The 17,946-nt window shown below is 34.0% G+C and overlaps 1 protein-coding gene across 1 annotated transcript in view; it reads right to left on the minus strand.

Moving 5' to 3' along the window:
- CACNA2D1 (calcium voltage-gated channel auxiliary subunit alpha2delta 1) overlaps nt 1–17,946 on the minus strand; it is a 361,282-nt gene that overhangs the window by 191,879 nt on the left and 151,457 nt on the right. The gene's annotated exons all lie outside the window — the stretch shown is intronic.

Below are 17,946 nucleotides of genomic sequence, written 5' to 3' on the forward strand. Positions count from 1 at the left end.
AGTTAAGTTCAAAATCCATCAGCATCCTGCTGAAAATACTCTCTTTACGCACACTACCTTGTCTTATGTGCATTAATTTAATCTACTGATTATCTAATGACAAGTACATATGAAATTATTAAAATACCATGTTACGGACATTTATTTCTCTGTTATATCATTTAGCTTCAATTATAGAAACTCTTGAAACAGCCCTGTGATTATTAGGGATTCATAAAAAGTCAGTAATTTGGGACTAGCTGGAGTCTGTTCTCATGGATTGAATTAGCAGCTGCAGAATAACAGGCCTGCTCCTAGAGGGCATTTCCACCATATTTAATACTTTGAATAAAATCTATTTTTTCCACTTAGCCCCACAAGAAGCAAAGCACAGTGTACAGGAATTTGCCTTTTCAAATCAATCTTTTGTACAGATACATCCATTAGATTGGATGATGTGTTCTTCTTCATACAAAATTTGAAATCTTTGAAAAAAAACCTGTTTGGACACAATTCTTAGGACTTTATTACAATTTTCCATATAGAAGTTGCCAAGGTAATGCATGTTCTCCAGCATAGCTGCACACTGATCCCCCATCCCACAGATCCACCCATCTCTAAATCAAGCCAGCTCATTCTGAAGAAGCAGCTCTACCTGAAGAGAATGTAGTTCATGTGGACTCAGTCATGTCCTAATTGTTGAGTGACTTACTTTTAGAACTCAATTATTTTACAGCCCAATACAAATGTTAGCAACTGTTTTTAGGGAGCCGTGGTCCCTTTATAGGAGACACAGCCTGTGTCCACCAGATAATTAGGGATGAAAATGCTTACTGCATAACAATAAATCTGATGACCCTTTTAATATTCAGACCAATCCCTACACAAAATGAACTGGTGTCTAAGTCACACTTTCAGTTGAGTCACCTCGTCAGTTCTTGCTAACAGCAAAAAGGAATATGACCAGAAAGTCCAGGAAACCTGGAGTTCCATCATGGTTCTGTCAGAACCTCACTTCAGACCTTTGCAACTGCCTGTTCTACCTCATCCCCTGAGGGCAACCCCTCTCCCTGCTCTAACAGCCACCAGGATGATTGATACATTTTAAAAATCAGAACTTAGGATATTTTCCTTATTTTTAGGTTTGAAATAATTCTTTAAAATGAGAAAAATCATCAAAAAACCTATGTCCTTTATGGCCACAAAATGTGTCCCCACTCAATTATTTTATTGTCAATTCAAGTGATTCTTAGCTAACAAAAAGCTACCAGCACTTTACAGGCGCTGCTCACTGGAGGTACATCCACAGTAACAAAGTACCACATTAACCAAAGAAAAACTATGATTTCATTTCATACATTATACATTATATTGGAAAAAAAGCACAGTCCAACTGTCTCTTGACTACACTGGACAAACATCTACAGCATTTCATTTTTTTTGTAATACACTAGAACAACCTTGTACGTCTAATTTATTCACTTAATCTAGCCCATTCTGCATCTAAATTTGTATATCCTCTGATAAATTCAAGACATATTTCAACAGATTGTAGCAAAGCAAGATATAACACTTACTACATGTGTAAATAGCTGCAGTTAACACTGCCCTCAGATTTCCTTCACACTCTGCTCCATTGCCTTAAGGTACTCTGAGAACCACAAAAGACAGCAGAACCCAATGATAGATGGATTATGGAGAGAAATATATACTCATCATTAACACTATGAAGAATTTTCCGTGGAAAAAACTGAAGTTCCTCAGTTCAAATGGTAGATTTCTTAGCTAATCTGCACTATAAAGTGAAAATGTTTAAAGCAAATTAAAAAAAAAAAAAAAAAAAAGTTGGTTTTCTGACTCCCAGAACCCCAAACCCAACACCATAATTGAGCTACACATGACAACAAGACAGGAGCATGCATACGGGTTCCAGCAATTAGTTGAGATACCTTTTTGATTTCTTTATCACTGCTTACCTGAAGAATCTCTGCATTTTGCTCTACTGTCCAAAAATCAGTATATATTTGGTTGCTGTTCCAGTTATTTGATCAATTTTTGAAAAATTTAATGTGCAGTGTATCCAATACTTTAGTTGGAATGTATATTTAGAATGTACTTCATATTACCCTGTGTCAACACTCCTTGGCTGAAAATAGCCGGGCAGTTAAACAAACTCAAGTTACTTGTGCCTTTTATTGTGACACAAGGAGACTAATTTTTCATCTCTCAAAGAAATCATGCCTGCTTCCTTTTGAGGTATGCAAATGTCAGGTCTGGCCTTCCCTGTTTTGATGGAAGAGTCTCTGGAGAATGCTGACAGAGAAGCTGCACAACACCCAGCTGGCACCTGGTGCTTCCCATTTTACCTCTCATTACAATGAGAGTTTAATAAGGTAACAGCTTCTCTAACACCATGACCCACTGCAGCTCCCTGTAAGTTTCTCCAGCAAATACTAAAATCCTGAGATATAATTTTTTATGCGTAAGAAAATAAGAAGAGGTGGTTTAAAACAATATACTTGTATATTAGCTTTTAATAATTTCTTCCTCCATGCCCTCTGTATTGCTTGCTGTGTAGATGAAAGCTGTGAGATGTTTTCATGCCTTGAACAAAGCTCTATTTAACAGCATCTTTTTGGATACAGAGTAGGAAAAGCAGAACAAAACTAAAAATGGAAAAAAGAAACAAAACTAACATGTAACAGAAGTGTTCTGGCTTACTTCATTATATTTAAAGAACCCTATTTCGTGCAGTCTGCTGGAGAACACAGATTTACTCTGAATTAGTAAATAAATTAAGAAACCACGACCAGGGAGAGAGGGCTACAAAGGCTAACAGAATGCTGTGGCATCTATTCATGTCCTTTGGAGGATGCCTGACAGCTGTGTGATGGCGCTTTTCAAGTAAGGGATCAGAGTAGCTGATGCCAGATTTAACCAGTGGATTGACACAGCAGCTGATGTCAAATTTAAGGTGCTTGAAAACACTTTGATTAAACATGCAATTTGTTTAATAAATTTTCCTAGATTAAACAATTACTTCTATGTCTTTGTTTTTAATTTATTTTAAACTTCTGTTTAAAATTATTAATGAGAACAGATTTCTCCTTTTTTTTTTCCTCAGTTGGGTGCAGTGTGCATTATTTTTAGGAATTTCCAGAATACTTAGCTTATCAATAAAAAAACAATTATCTCTTAGAAATCAGTCACTGGTCACAAATACGTATTTTTAATCAAACTTTGAAAGGAGTCAAGAGGTACCCTCCACTAGATTTCCTTGTATCTTTCAAAGAAAAAGGTTATCTTCAAAGAAAACAGCTATTGAAAAGCTAGATAAGGTGCAAGTGTTAATTCACTCCACCAGCCTATGAATCTTTCTTTAACTTTTAAAGGGATTATAAAAGATTATAGACATACAAACACACACACAAATAATAGAAAAGGAAAACAACTAAAAAAGGTCCAAAGCCCATCTGCTTGTCAATCTCAAAACACTCTATTTTCGAAGGTCTTGTCCCCAGTTTCCAAGTTCATGCTACCATCTCTGAAAGGCAGGCTTTGATGCAGCCTTGACAGCAAGAATCTTTATCTGATCTGTAAAGATCAACTCCCTAGAAGGCCTATTCATCTTCCAGCTTTCATTTCTTTTATGTATATTACATATTTTTATCTCCTCCTTGCCAGCACAGGTTTCTGTCAGCAAATGGCCCAATTAAATTTATATTCAGTACAATGAAGTAATGTTTTTTTGTGCCTCCCACTCTCCTTTAACTGTTTTATTTGAAAATAATATTCAACTACTTCTTGATATATTAAGCTATTTTAAAATGTGTAATCTTAAGAGTTAATAGATATCAGTAGACTCACAAACCTTCTAAAACACAAAATCCAAGGATTTTTAGGTTATTTTAAGAAAATAAGTACCATAGGAAAATATGTCAATATCAAGCTTATAAAGAACAACACAGAATAAACAATGACCTTCAAGGCCTGGCCTGATTGTAAAATATTTTCCAAATTCTCAAATCTGTTCTTGCATGAACCGCACAAAAGCCACAAGTGTGTGTAAAAGTGGTTTAATACATAGTTTTTATATATGTGTCTGAAATACAAATAGTTTTCTTCCATAGTTGATTATGAACTGGATATCACAAGATGAAGAAGAGATTTTGTAAGACTTATATATTGGTGTCTGAAGAATCAATACAAGACTGATACTGTTATTTCTCTACAGCTTTAATACACACTGACAAAGCCTAAAGGATTACATTCTCAGCTCAGTAAGCTGTTACATTCTGTATCAAAACAAATTAGAACTATTCTCTTCTACCTTGATTCTGTTTTCTTTACATGCATAGCATATGTTATATTTTCATTGGAATTCTTGGTAATAAATTATCCAAATACCCATGAGTTACCCTATTCAATAATTGTACCCAATTTTATAAAAAGACCACTCAGATTGTCACACAGAGAGTGTAAGCTCAACAAACAACTGTCAACTGGAAAGTCAGTAACCCAAAAGTGAGCATAGATGTACTAAAGATAGCAAGACCATAACTCTCATAAAAACACATCTGGATTTATTTTCTTTTGTCTTATTTCCTAACTTCCAGTGGGGCACAGGAGGAGTTAGTAGGGGATGACTACCCTTTTACATGTTATTTATAATGATATTTCCTATATGATCTTTCTAACAAGTGGGCACTGATAATAATTATCCCCAGAAAAGCTTATCTAGATTTGATGAAGCTGAGGCATGTCAGTTTGGATAAGACAGTACCAACCATAAAACAGTGTCTTAGACTGAACCAAAGACATGCCCAATTTTGCTGATTTAAATTGTAACCACGATTTTTAATGTTTCCTCTTTCAAGTAAATTTGTTTGCTTTTAAAAATATTGTGATCACTAATACTGAAGTACAAAAGTTTCCATGATAATTCGTATTTCCCTATGTCAAATAAGGACTTCTTTTCCTAAGTTTTGCTGTATTCCATTATATAAAGGCCATAATCTTCAGACAGAACTTTAAACAAATTTTAAGACTTTTTTTTTTAATATAGTGACCAAATATAGATTTTTATGGGTTGTTTTTTTTTTTTGTTTTCTTTTTTTTTTTTTTTGGCTGAGCTTCAGCTTGGTTGTATTTTAGGTATTAACACTGCAAAGTCACAGCTTCTCTTTACTCTGACATCTGCTGTGCCACATGATGGTAATGTGATCTGTGCTCTGTTAATGAGGATATCTGAAGCATATAAGGTCACAGAAGGACTGTGTTTATACAGAATCTGTATGTTGTACTCCTCAGCTACTCTCTGGGGACAGTTTCTTGACTTTTGTCATCTAAGGCAGCAGTTGAGTCATATTCATATGGAAAAACAGTATACCAGGGGTCTGCTGACATTGTAATACAAAAAGCAGTCTTCATATAAAATCACTGGCCTCAATGTATATATAATTTAAGACAATTGGGAATTAGCACAATTTTTTGAAAAGCTAATGTTAAAGCTAATGGTAACACCTCAATCCTTGTCTTCCACTTTATAAACAATTAACAGCAACCTAAAATGCTACATTTATTTTTTTTTTTTTTTTTGTAATTCAGCTGTAGATTATAAAACTCAACTTTAATTAAAAAGTAAGCAGAAAATTATTTTCCACAGTTTTCCTGCTTTTCTAATACATTTCAAGACATTTCTGCTTTATTCATATGTAAAATAATTCTATTTCAGACCTTCTTAATCAGTTTTTCTAACAGGATGACCTCATATCCAAAGAAAGGCTGTCATGTTGGTTACAAAGTAACTTAATGGAAAAAAAAATATTATCACCTTCCACACGTATTTAGAAGACAGAGTTTTAAAGGTTTTCAGTATCTGTTAATAGCTATAATGAAAATCATTCTTTGTCATTCAACACAACCTTTATTCCTCTTGTTTACTTCAATGAAAGAAGGAAAAATAAGGCTGACTCTCTACAGAGAACTTTTACTCTTCTCATGGTCTTCTAGTTCCAAAGCAAATCAAGGCACTGGACGAAATAAGATCAGAAATCAATGGGAAATAAAATCTGAAATAAAGTACTTGAGATTACAATATTTTAGGTAAAGTTAACAGTTTCTGACATAGCTAATCACGTTTATTTCAACAGGAAAAACCTGAAATTGGGATGCCCTAATTAAATGCATCCCACACGTGTTTTTGATGCCTAAACTGTCACGTGCAATCACCTGTCACTGACAAAAGTGTCATATAAGAAAAGTAAGAAAGGATAAAGCCCAAAGAATATTTGTCACAGTCACACTTCTCCATAACATAAAAGCAGCCCTTCCCTAAAACTTGAACTAGAAATAGCTTTTCTCTTGTATTTGTTCCTTGCAAATTAAAAAAAAGAGAAGGGAAAAGTGTCATAGTGGCAGTACTTCAAGGCCTAAAAGTGAGCTGAAAGAGTCTTTCAAATATACTAAATAAGGATTTTCAGTTAAGTTGTAGAAAGAATCTAAAATCCTTCAGAAGTAGTTAAACGTACAAATATTGTCATTTTTTGTTTCTGTCCTGAAAACAAACCACAGAAGAGTTGGAGCTATATACACTATTGAAAGTCATCTCTAGAGAATAAATAACTAAATAATAAATAAATAAATAATCTAAACCCCATACATTTACACTTGTGGAAAAGTGGTACAGCTTGATATGCACTTAGGTGAATGCACAGCCTGCAGAAGTTGCAGGGAGATGATGTCAAGTACTAGTTTGTAGCTGTCTGAAAACTTACTGCTGTCAACTGAGCTTTGTATCTAGTGTCCATAATCCTTACTAGAACTAGCAAGACCATTGGTACCAGATGAAAAGAAACCTTGCATGAGCAGTCAAAGGGAAAAATGAATTACAGGTCCAAAGGTATCGCTGGAGGAGTACCTGAGTAACAGAGAACAGATGAAACACAGCCACAATGAAGAATGTAGGGAGCATTAAATTGTCTTCTCTGACTGGAGCATTGAGTCCCATCCATGAGGCATGAAATATTGTTTGTGTGAAATACTTGACACACTTAATATGGTGCAGTAGGAGTGTACAGATTAATTATATTCAACTATTATTAAACAGCAAAAAGGAGTATAGTAGATTCACATCAGAAGGTAGAGAAGCAGAATTTCCACATTTATGGGGAGAGGGAAGGAGGAAGGAAGTTCAGTTCCCAAGCCAGAGTATATTTCTAGGATATGTGCAGTCAGGAGATTTGAGAAGCTGGGCAATGTTATGACAGCTTAATACTGCCAAAAATGTTTCAGTAGACAAGAGAGAATGATAGAGACAACTGTAGATAAAGGCATGAAGAAAAACTATTAGAAGAGTAAGAGAGTCTGTCAAATGCATCTTGACATCTAGCAGTGAAATTTCACTAGAGTGCTGTATAAAAATAGCATGAGATCCCTTCTTTTAAGACATCATTCATCCTTCTCATTTGCAGAGACTTAAACCCCTTAGAGCTTATTACATTTTCCCTCTAATAATTCCAATGGCTTAAATGTAAGTCACATTAGTGTTATATTTTTAAACAGGCTCAAAGTGAAGGACATGCTGAAACTATTAGACTGAAATTGCCAACTGCTCCAACAACTCTCAAATTGCATAACACCACCAGCTCCAGCTCACTGCCTGCCTTGGGAAATTCTTTTAAGCTTCACAGCTGAGCTAGTAACTTCACAGGCATGATTAGAAAATGACATGTATATTGAGTAGGCATGACTTGTTACCCTGTTTTTTTCACATACTTCCTAGGAGCTCAAGGATAAATCATAACTATATAATTTTTTTTAGAAATATCAAAATTAACTCACTTCAAAAACAGTTATCTAAAATGTCAAAAAGGTAATTTTCCTCTGACTTAAAAAAAAAATTAACCTGACACAGTTCAGATTGCTTTTCCACTCCTTTAATACCTCCTCAGTAATTATGCACTTAAAACAATCATAAAGAAAAAAAAAGAAAAAAAAAAACCCACAAAATAGAACCTACCAATTTATACATGCTAGCAGATTCACTGAAATCTGACTAATATTCGAATAGGAACAGACATAACTGAAATATGTACAACTCCCTTATTTTAAAGAGAAAAGAAGAAAAAAAAAAACCAAATCAAGTAAATATCTCCTTGCAAGGTACAAGGAGAAGAAAACATTGATACACACTGGAATCACTATGCAAGAAAAACACTAAAGAAGTTATTTACCTTTAATTAAATAGGGGATGCAAGAGCAGTTGTATTTTGTTTCATCAAATAATCAAACAGAGCAACAAATTTCACAGAATGCTAAAGTTTCATGTGAGTTTAGTAACAATATATCAAATAATATCATTTTACTGTCAATACAACTCAATAACAATATTAAATATATACTGAATATTCAAAACACTAAAATATTTTGGTTTAAAATTATAGCTTCTGCTAAACTTAGAAAAGTGGAGTTCAGCTAGGTAGTAAACACTAAATATAGAGAAGCGTAGTGAGTTCTAGATTTACTCATACTTTATGTGCTACGAAAGATGTTTAGATGTAATGCTGCTGTAATCCCAAATGAAGATCATAAAGCTGGAGATTTAAAATGTCTGCTGAACTGATAAGCAAATATCTCTTTTGGCCATGTCACCAGAATTAAGCTCTCAGAGTTTGATGGGTATTTATAGAAAGAAAAGAGAAATCCAGATTTTCCAGAAATAATAGGAGTGAACAGAGCTCATTTATCATCTATTCCTCTGCAGAACATGACAGAAATGTTTTATTTCATTAAGACACATTCATAACCTACATTATAATAATAAATTCCCAAATAGTTAATGATTTATAATGAAATCAAGACACCACTGAAGTCTGCAGCAGCATTTCCAGAAACAGGCCTATGAACAATGAAACTGTATTAATAATTAAACTAATAGTGGAACCAAATTGTGAATTTTAGGAAAAAAAAATCAGCATGTTCACCTCAGCTCTCCAATATATAAAACAGAAAAATGAATTTGAATTATTACAAGTCTGTTCAAAAATGAATCCACTTCTTAAATACATATTTGCCTAAAAATACAGCTGAATACCAAATGGAGCTTTAACAAGGCAAGATAGAGTCTCAAAAGCTTTGCATGTCAGGGAAAAAAAAAATTAGAGCAGGTGGTGGGCTATAGCTGCTAAATAATCAAGTTGATCTTTTCAGCAGTCGGGGTGAGAGCCAAGGAAATGTTACTGTTCGCAACAGCAGAAACAAAGGATACATTAATACTGCATGCTATTTACAGGTAACATTCCCCTAGCCGAAGTAATCAGAGTCAAAAGAAATAGGAAGTATTTCACTGTGAGTCCTGGAGAAAACTGAGTACAAAGGGAAATTACCTTCCCCTGGCAAAGTGTAATGATTTTCATTTTCCCAGAGTCCCTGTGTGAGCCATGCCAGCAATGTTGGGAACACACTCCTGGTTATGCCTGGCTTTGACCTGGGCTAACAGGACACCCAAAGCCTCTGCATCTCCTTCTTATCACATGGAGTGTAATACCATGCTGCTTCTAAACTTTCTCAAATATATTTTAAGTGTTGCACTCTCAACATTCTCTTTCTACTGGACAGGCTCAAGTTTTAATGTTCAAGTGTAGACATGCCAAGTTTTTAAGAGCAATTCAGGTTCTTTGTTAGTTAAACTTTTTCTATGAAGGACTAAATGGGATTTACTTGTTCTTACCCTCCAACAGAATATTCTTCCAGACTGTAATGTAAAAACACCTTAAAATTAAAAGTAGACAAAAATGTAAGGAGAGACTGCTGAAAATGGTATAATTTTATATTTCCATCCATTGTGTTGGTCATGATTTCCCTTCAGCATCTTTTGTCAAGCACATGTCATATACTGGACATTTTATGACCTCTTTGTTCCAGGCAGAACAGTCTCTTTTAGAGCATTCTTGTGATTATACAGAAAATACAACCTGTTTAAGATATACCATTAACCATTAATCATATTTCTGCACTGTAAGACCTTTAAAATGGAATTATATGGGAGAAAATACTATTTTTTACTGTAAAATTTCCAGCTGTAAAACTAATTTATATTGTCAGAAGTATTTAATAGCTTTTCCCATCCATTGTGAAATAAATAATGCTAATTGTATTTAACAAATAAAGGAAAGTAAAGCAGAAGGGTGACATAATGTGACCAAAGTCACACAAAACATTAGTGTAACATTAGGTGCTTAGTAATACCATAGTCCATAAGATTTATCCTCTGGGTGAATCCATTGTATTTTATTTTCAGTTATGTTCCTCTTTTTTCTATGATTATGTACATGACCTATAGCTATGCTTAAGACATGCATTTCATTGGTTGTCTTAATGACTAATGTACAGATCTGAATTGACATTCAAACAATAATTTTCTCTCAATTTTTACAAAAAAAAAATACCCCAAACAAACAATTAAGATTATCTTTAGTATTACCCTCACAAGTGACACATTTGAAAACTACTCTAAGAGGTTTGGGTTTATGTATGATGACTTCCACCAAAAGGTGTTTAATTAAGATGTCTCACACTTTTCTCTGTATGAAAATCTAATTGCCACCTTCTAGCTCAAAGGACACAATCAAGAAGCATTATCCCATTTCAAAACTGTCTAAGCATCTTCCTCATGTTACTTTCACATCTGGTGTTATTTTATTTTATTTTTCAGTCTTTTCTATATAGGTAATATACTGAACTATGCCAACAAACTAAGCACCCTCCAAAAAGTGTGTTTTCTTTTATTCTGATTACAACTACTTACTGAAAATCATCACCAGTATCAAACTGTGAATGCCAGAAAGAAATAAGAAGCAGCTAACCCTTATTATAAAAAAAAAAAAAAACCAAAAAAAACCAAAAATAAACCCTGAACATGTGTCAGGAATGTCACAGTACAAGTAAAGCAAAATCTGGCAGTACTTTGCCAGAGTGGATATTGATGCACCTAACTCAGTATGATGCAGTTGACTGCAGTTAATCTGAGTTGCACTTAAAAACTCTGCCCAGTAAGAATTTCTTCCACATTCCTGTTAAACTGGCACGTTAGATATCAGAGATGATTTTCAGAAATCAGTTTGAATCTTTAGTTAAGACACCTGAGCTGATACTTAAGGGACTGGCAGACTGCTAAAGGTTTAGAGTTTTTTTTAAACACTGCAGGATGTTCTTGTAGGATTTCATGGAATTGCTTTTGGGCCATATTCTCAAGGAATACTGGAGAACAGACAAGTTCTATGAGTGGAAAGGCTGATTCTTCTGGGCACTTTCCTGTCACATGAAACATTAAGATTTGGGAAGTCAGGTGTTTTGTGCCCTCATTTAGGTCACTGACAGCACTGAAATGCTGAATTTCTACTATCTGAGCTGAAAAGTGACTCAATGCCAAGGAAAAAAAGCATCTTGCACTTCTATATGAAAACAATTATATATTTCAATATATCTTTCAAACCTATAGATTTTGATGGGTACACTGCATTAGTAAAGACTAAAAATGAAGCTTCATGTTGCATCAGACAATGACTTTGACTCACCATTGATCAGTATGTTAAATGACATAAATGACAGTAAAACACTTTCACTTGCATATGCGACAGAGGTTTCAAGCATATAAACCCAGAACTGAAAGCCTTATTAAATTGAATTACAGCTAAATTCAACCATACTGTGAACACTTCACCTGTATCCTGTGGTCAGGTGGTTTTAGCAAAGTTGAACGAAGGGTGTAAGGAAGGGTTACAGTGCCGAAACTTGGAGATCCAGGTGAGATTACAATATTTGGTATTGTAATCAGGAATTCCTTCCACCATGCTGCCCCATGATAATCTCACTACTTAGAGCTCTGGTTTATAAAACCAGACAGCTAGACACTCCTTGTCAGCTGAACAGTTACATGGATCATCCTCTCAGAATAAAGAGAGGATGAAAAGTAAGGAAAATTAATTTTATTTAGTAAATTAAAACTGCAAACTGCATTTTCAAGATTTTTGTGTTTCTATCATTAGTCACTTGCCAAGTAATACCTCTAGCAACACCTTTCTCCAAACTGTAGATCTTGGACTTATTTTTATCTGTGTTACCCATCTTCTTACTCCACCAAAAAAAAAAACAAACAAACAAAAAAAAAAAAAAAAAAAGCACAAAAAACCTCCTGAAAAAAACTCCTCAGATCTATAACCCATCTGTGTGGAGTATATAAAAGACAAAACCAAAACCAAGACTTCCAAAAAACCCCAAAACCCAAAAACAACATCACAAAGAAAAAAATTCCAACAAAACTTCAGATTTTCTAAAATCACAAACTTACCATAATCATGGGATAATTTTGACGGCATATGGCTTTTTACTTTAAAAAAATTTTAAAAAAATTAAAAAATTAAAAATTCTCTTTGGAACTGGAAATATTAGCAGTCACAGGCAGATGTGTGATGATGGTATATAAGAAGCCATGGGCCATACAGCAAACACTCTGCCTGGCTTCTGGATTCCCACCCATCCCATCTTTGTCCACTCAGATGGGGTGGCAGCAGAAAAGTCACTGCTGCTCTGACACAAACTCTCCACGGGAAAGCTGGCAGCCAACCTCAGGAGAGCCCAGAAAGGTAGAAAAGAAGAAAGTGGCAACATCTTCCAGCTCATGTTTTTTTTTTTCATAACTACAATTCAAAGAGAAGCTACTTAAATGCAAAGTTGCTGTGGATCTCAATCCATCAAGTATGTTGTGATCCAACAAAATCTAAAGAGGTTGCTCACATAAGTACTCAGTTGCTGGAAAGATCACAGCTCTGATTAGGATTTTAACTGGAAACAAAGTTACTGCTGTTCTGTTCAGTGTAAAAATAGTGTGGAAGAGAGATTTAATTGCATACTCTGTGCTGAGTTTTACAGGTACTCTATGGTCAATAAACTGCAGAACGTAGCACTGAATTATACTACATATGTTCCGCTGAGCTTGTAGAAAACATTCTTGTATTGTATTTACATAATAGAGTAAGAAATTCATCGTAAAACATATGCTCATTTTCTGAAGTGTATATGTGAGTACAAATATCTTCCTCCAAGTGCTTCTTCACATAAAAATATATATATTCTAAGTAATGAAAAAAACAAAAACAAAACCAAAAACATTTACAGTAGAAATAGTTTGATGTATCATTTTGAGCCAGAGTATATAATCCAGACAGATTATGTTTTTTTTACAGTAGCATAATGGGGTTTAGAGTTTTCTTGGCTGTTGAACTGTTCAACTGATTAAACAGTTTATTCGTCTACACCATTTTTAATTCTTGTGCTTTTAGCCTCAGCAAAACATAAAGGAAAGAGACAAAATAATCAATAAAAACTTCAAAAGTAAAATAGGCAAACAAAAAAGCAAAACCAAAATACCACACCTTTTCTAATGTAAAGAAATTGGAAGACTGCTTAAATTGATCCTAATTAATCTCTACCTGCAAAAGATCATGATATTCTAAGAGCAATATCTCTTTACACCATGACTCATTAGTCATTGTCTTTTGTTATGTTCTTGCACAGGTAATTTTGTGCATAGTTTTTAGCCTACTATTAGCAGATAGGTTTATATATATTTGTGTATAGGGTGATGGAGCATTCCAAGGTGAGTTGACTGCTATCATTATAGCTATCTATGGTTGTTAAAATGGTAAAACTGTTCATTCTAGTTATAGCAAACTTTTTGATCCCTTACTTACAGAGGAAAAAAAAACAAAACAAAACAATAAAAAACAAAACCAATAACCTTCATCTGGATTTAAAATTACCTTACACTTTGAACAATACAAAGGATGAGATGTTTTATGAGAAAGCTGAGAAAATGGGGTTATAGTGTTGAATAAAAATCTCTTTTTAAAGCCCTCCTTGCCTCTTCTATGATTTGTACCAGTGTTTCCCAGACATAGCTGTGCCTATTTTTTTTTTTTTTTTGTCAAATATAAGCAAAGCTAGTTCACAAGACTTTTTTAAGCAGAAGTTAAAGAAAGACTTTCCTCCTACTTTGGGCAATACCTTGCAATATTTGCAGAAGGCTTCCTAATAGTTCCAGTCAATCCAGAATAGTGAATATTACCAAACAAGGATTTTACTTCACCACACGTAAATAAATAAAAAGCTTTGTTAAACCAAATGTTTTCCAAGGTTGATATAAAGTTTCACAATAATCAAGCTTATTTAAGTGTAAGGATTTCTAGCTAATCACCTCATACATATGTATTTCATATGTTACCAGAAAGGAATTTGTATTGGATTGATATTTATGCGCTTGGTTTTACATACAAAGAACTATTTATGCTTTCCTTGAGCAGTAGCATTTGTGGAGGGCTAAGAGCTGAATCTTCAATATACACTTGAATTGTCAATATATGTTTTAGTATCACCCTCCCTCTCTTACTATAAACCTAGTCAAAAGTCTCAGAAAGAAAACATGTTCCACTTTGGAATAGGAGGTTAGATTATCCTAAAAATACTTGAAATGTTTGCTTTTCAAATATGCAGTTTCTAGGTGTAGCACATTTGACAATGTCATAAAAATATTATTCTTCCTTATTTTTGAACAATGAAGTTGTCAGATTTGCTTTAAGTGGAATCCACAGCATTGTACTAAAATCTTCTCAGTCAGTAGCAGCTTATTAAACAGATCTAGGTGTGTTTGGGTTTTGCTGTTGTTTTCTTTGTTTGGGTCTTCAAGTTATAGAAATAGCACTGCTCAGATGACACTGTGAATCCTAGGCAAAGTGTGTTAGTGCTGTAATTCCTAGGTAATCTGAGTGGGATGAGAGGCAAATCTGAGAACCTGTAACACAAGACAGTCATGAGTTGCCCTAGAGATCCAGGTAGCTTTCAAAAATCAGTGGGATTTATTAGAGTTATGTGGCTTCTACAGACAGCTTAATTCTGGTCCAAACATACTCCTTCCCAAAAATCTGGCCTAAGCATAATCTCCATGGTTTTAATTAGGGATGTAAACATTTCTTTCTACCTTAAAATAGATAGGTGAGTCCAGATCCAATGTTCACTGAAACATCATTTAAGAGCCTGACCTAAGGAGGTCTGTGGCAGAAGAGACCCCAAAAATTTATCCTCTACAGAACTATTCCTCTATATAATTGTGATCAAAATTAATTGCTCTGCATTATCCCCTTGCAACACAGTCTTCTCTTTTGTCTGAGACAAAGCAGCCTAATTTTCGTCCAGGAAAAAAGAATCAGATTTTTAAATAGTATGATTTTACTGATGTTCTATGCAAAATACTGAATTAGTCTTTTATGGGTAAATCCCAAACATCTAGCAACTGACAGTGAAAGACAAGATACATGGAGGTCTCAGTGCCATCTCATTTACACTGTTATTATTCAGTTTTACTCCCTTGTCAACTATAATTTCATATTCTGCACTTAGAACTCTATCATCCCTCAACATACAAGGATTTAATGTCTGTCACAAAGACTCAATAAACCATATGTGTTCATGTGTATACAATACCATTTCTATCTCAGGCAATATATGTATGCTAATATATCTGTGTTTGAGAGCTCAACAGCTCTCCAAAGTACCCAGATTCAGTACTTAAACAGCTTTATGAAATCCAGTATTGCTTTACAAAAAAGTAAGTACTTTTATGCATATTAGAAATGCTCCTTATTAGTGTATGTTAACAAAACCATTCTGTGCTATAAAGAAACCTATTATTTGTTTCTGCAGCACGTGTGCTCAGCCTCATTATCAGTCAGGGGACCCATTTCAGTGCAGGCACCACAGCAATCACTGCAGAATTGGCATGTAACTACACAAAGCAAACTTTTTATGCAGTCAGCCTTTGGATACCAGAACAGAATAGGAATCCCTAAAGAACAAGTGTTCAAACACAATATTAGAGCCCATCGTGAAGTGTAGCTTAGCTAATAGCAGCGACTGAGCTGAATTGATTTTCTTCAGCTATTTAAATCTCATTATATATGCTCTATTTAATTCCTTCTCCACCTAAATTGATACAAAATATAAAACAACCTCTAAATAATTTAGTGTGAAAAAACATACAAGCTAATTAAAAGCTAAAACTTGAAACCCAAACACATTCTGAACCTCTTTTTTAAGGCATCATCTTTTTTGTCTTGGAGCTGCCTTTGGGTTTCTTTGTTTTGGAAAGACAATGAGTGTCTGTAAGGCTTTTATTTCTACAGTGAAAAGTGCTTACAAAGAGGGTCCTAGGCTTCCGTTGCTTTGATTTTAGGCCACCGATAAAATAAAGGTTTATGATTTTTACATTTCTGCTGAAATTGCAATTGAATTAATAAAACCAAAATTATGTATTCTTTAACCATATAATGTGACTTTCCCAAACTGCAAATTAAAATAAATCTCATTATGATTATTAATCACTCTCTTTTAATTATAAAGTGAAGGCTTAAATGCCACCTTACAATACAACAGTAAGGTCAGACTTTGCTCAAATGTCAAAGGGAAGACTGGAGGGGGCAGCAGCAAAGGGTACATTAATGCAGCAGTGACTCCATGAGCAGATCTCAGACATGTGTGCCTCAGACATGTAGAAGGCAAAGAATAAAAAATAAAATCAACTCCTGTAATTCATGAATTGCATTATTTTATACTTCCTTCTTGTGCCAAATAGGTCTTACAATGGATTTTCAAAAATTCAGAGCTGAAGTTCTTTTTGGTCTTACCTGAACCATTTTCAGGAAAAGCTCTTCCTGAGAATATAATAAATGTAAGTAACACTTAATTAGTATTTTCAATTAATTTCTATTATCTCGTTTCAAATTTAAAATAGTTACCACAGAAAGATTTCTGATCTTGTGTTAGTCTGACTGAAACCATATCATACTCAATTTGTTTTCTTCGTACTTTTGTCTGTAATTTTTAAAGTAGTGTTTGATCCTTCAAAAGACCAATTTAAAAATGCACATTAAGATACACATTTTCACATTTTTGCACAGTGCCATGTATGGGGTTCTGCAAATAGTACACAGTTCCAAAAATTTTCAGCTCTATTTCTACTCTCCAATTTCTCAAATCTATTAATGAAAAGTAATCTATTAATCTATTACTTATCTAGTAATGAAAATCCCTTTCTGAAATATGAACCACATTTTTAAATGAGTCACAGTTTCTGATAAAATAAATCTGATTATTATTTCAAAGAAATAAAGGAATGATCAGTTACATTATTCCCAATATCACTATTCTTACTTAGCTTCCTAATTAAGAGCATCCTGAAAACAAAGCTCTTCTTGAAACCATTCTCATTTATTACTCAAACTATTCTCTGACTTTCTGTCATCCGTACACACAAAAATTGTCACCTGCAATTGTCTAACCTACAAAGCCAAATCATGCAGAACCTGGCATCACCCCTGCTTTATGCTGTCAATTTAAGCCTTAGATTTCAAATGGGAGAGGAGCCACCTAACATGTTTTTATTTGGAGAAGAATTGCTTTGTAGCTTAATTAAAGCACTGTCTGACAATTCAGAAGATGGGAGTTTGCTTCTTCTGCAAGGTCTGACAACATCCTCAGCTAAAATGCGATAATATTGTAAAATATGACATTAAACCTTCGCCTCCAGCTTTGAAAAAATCAGCTTTAATGATTTTATCTTTCATTTATTTCCACTAATTTGCTTAACAGAAATGCAACTGCTTGCTTAGCAAGTATACGTATCTAGATTATTTTAATTGAAATTTAAATATACTTTACAAGAGTGCCCACAGTGAATTTTATAACTATTAGCAAACACCAAGAGAATTATTTTCATATAGTAATACTATATATGCTATATATATACTTTGGGTGTATTTTACACATTTACACAATTAAATATCAACTATAATCCAAGGGACTCAGAAGTTTTCTCAACAATTCTTTGTGGGAGTTTTTGTTTGTGGTTTTGGTTAT

The sequence above is a fragment of the Vidua chalybeata genome, chromosome 5, assembly GCF_026979565.1.
Source record: "Vidua chalybeata isolate OUT-0048 chromosome 5, bVidCha1 merged haplotype, whole genome shotgun sequence".
NCBI lineage: Eukaryota > Metazoa > Chordata > Aves > Passeriformes > Viduidae > Vidua > Vidua chalybeata.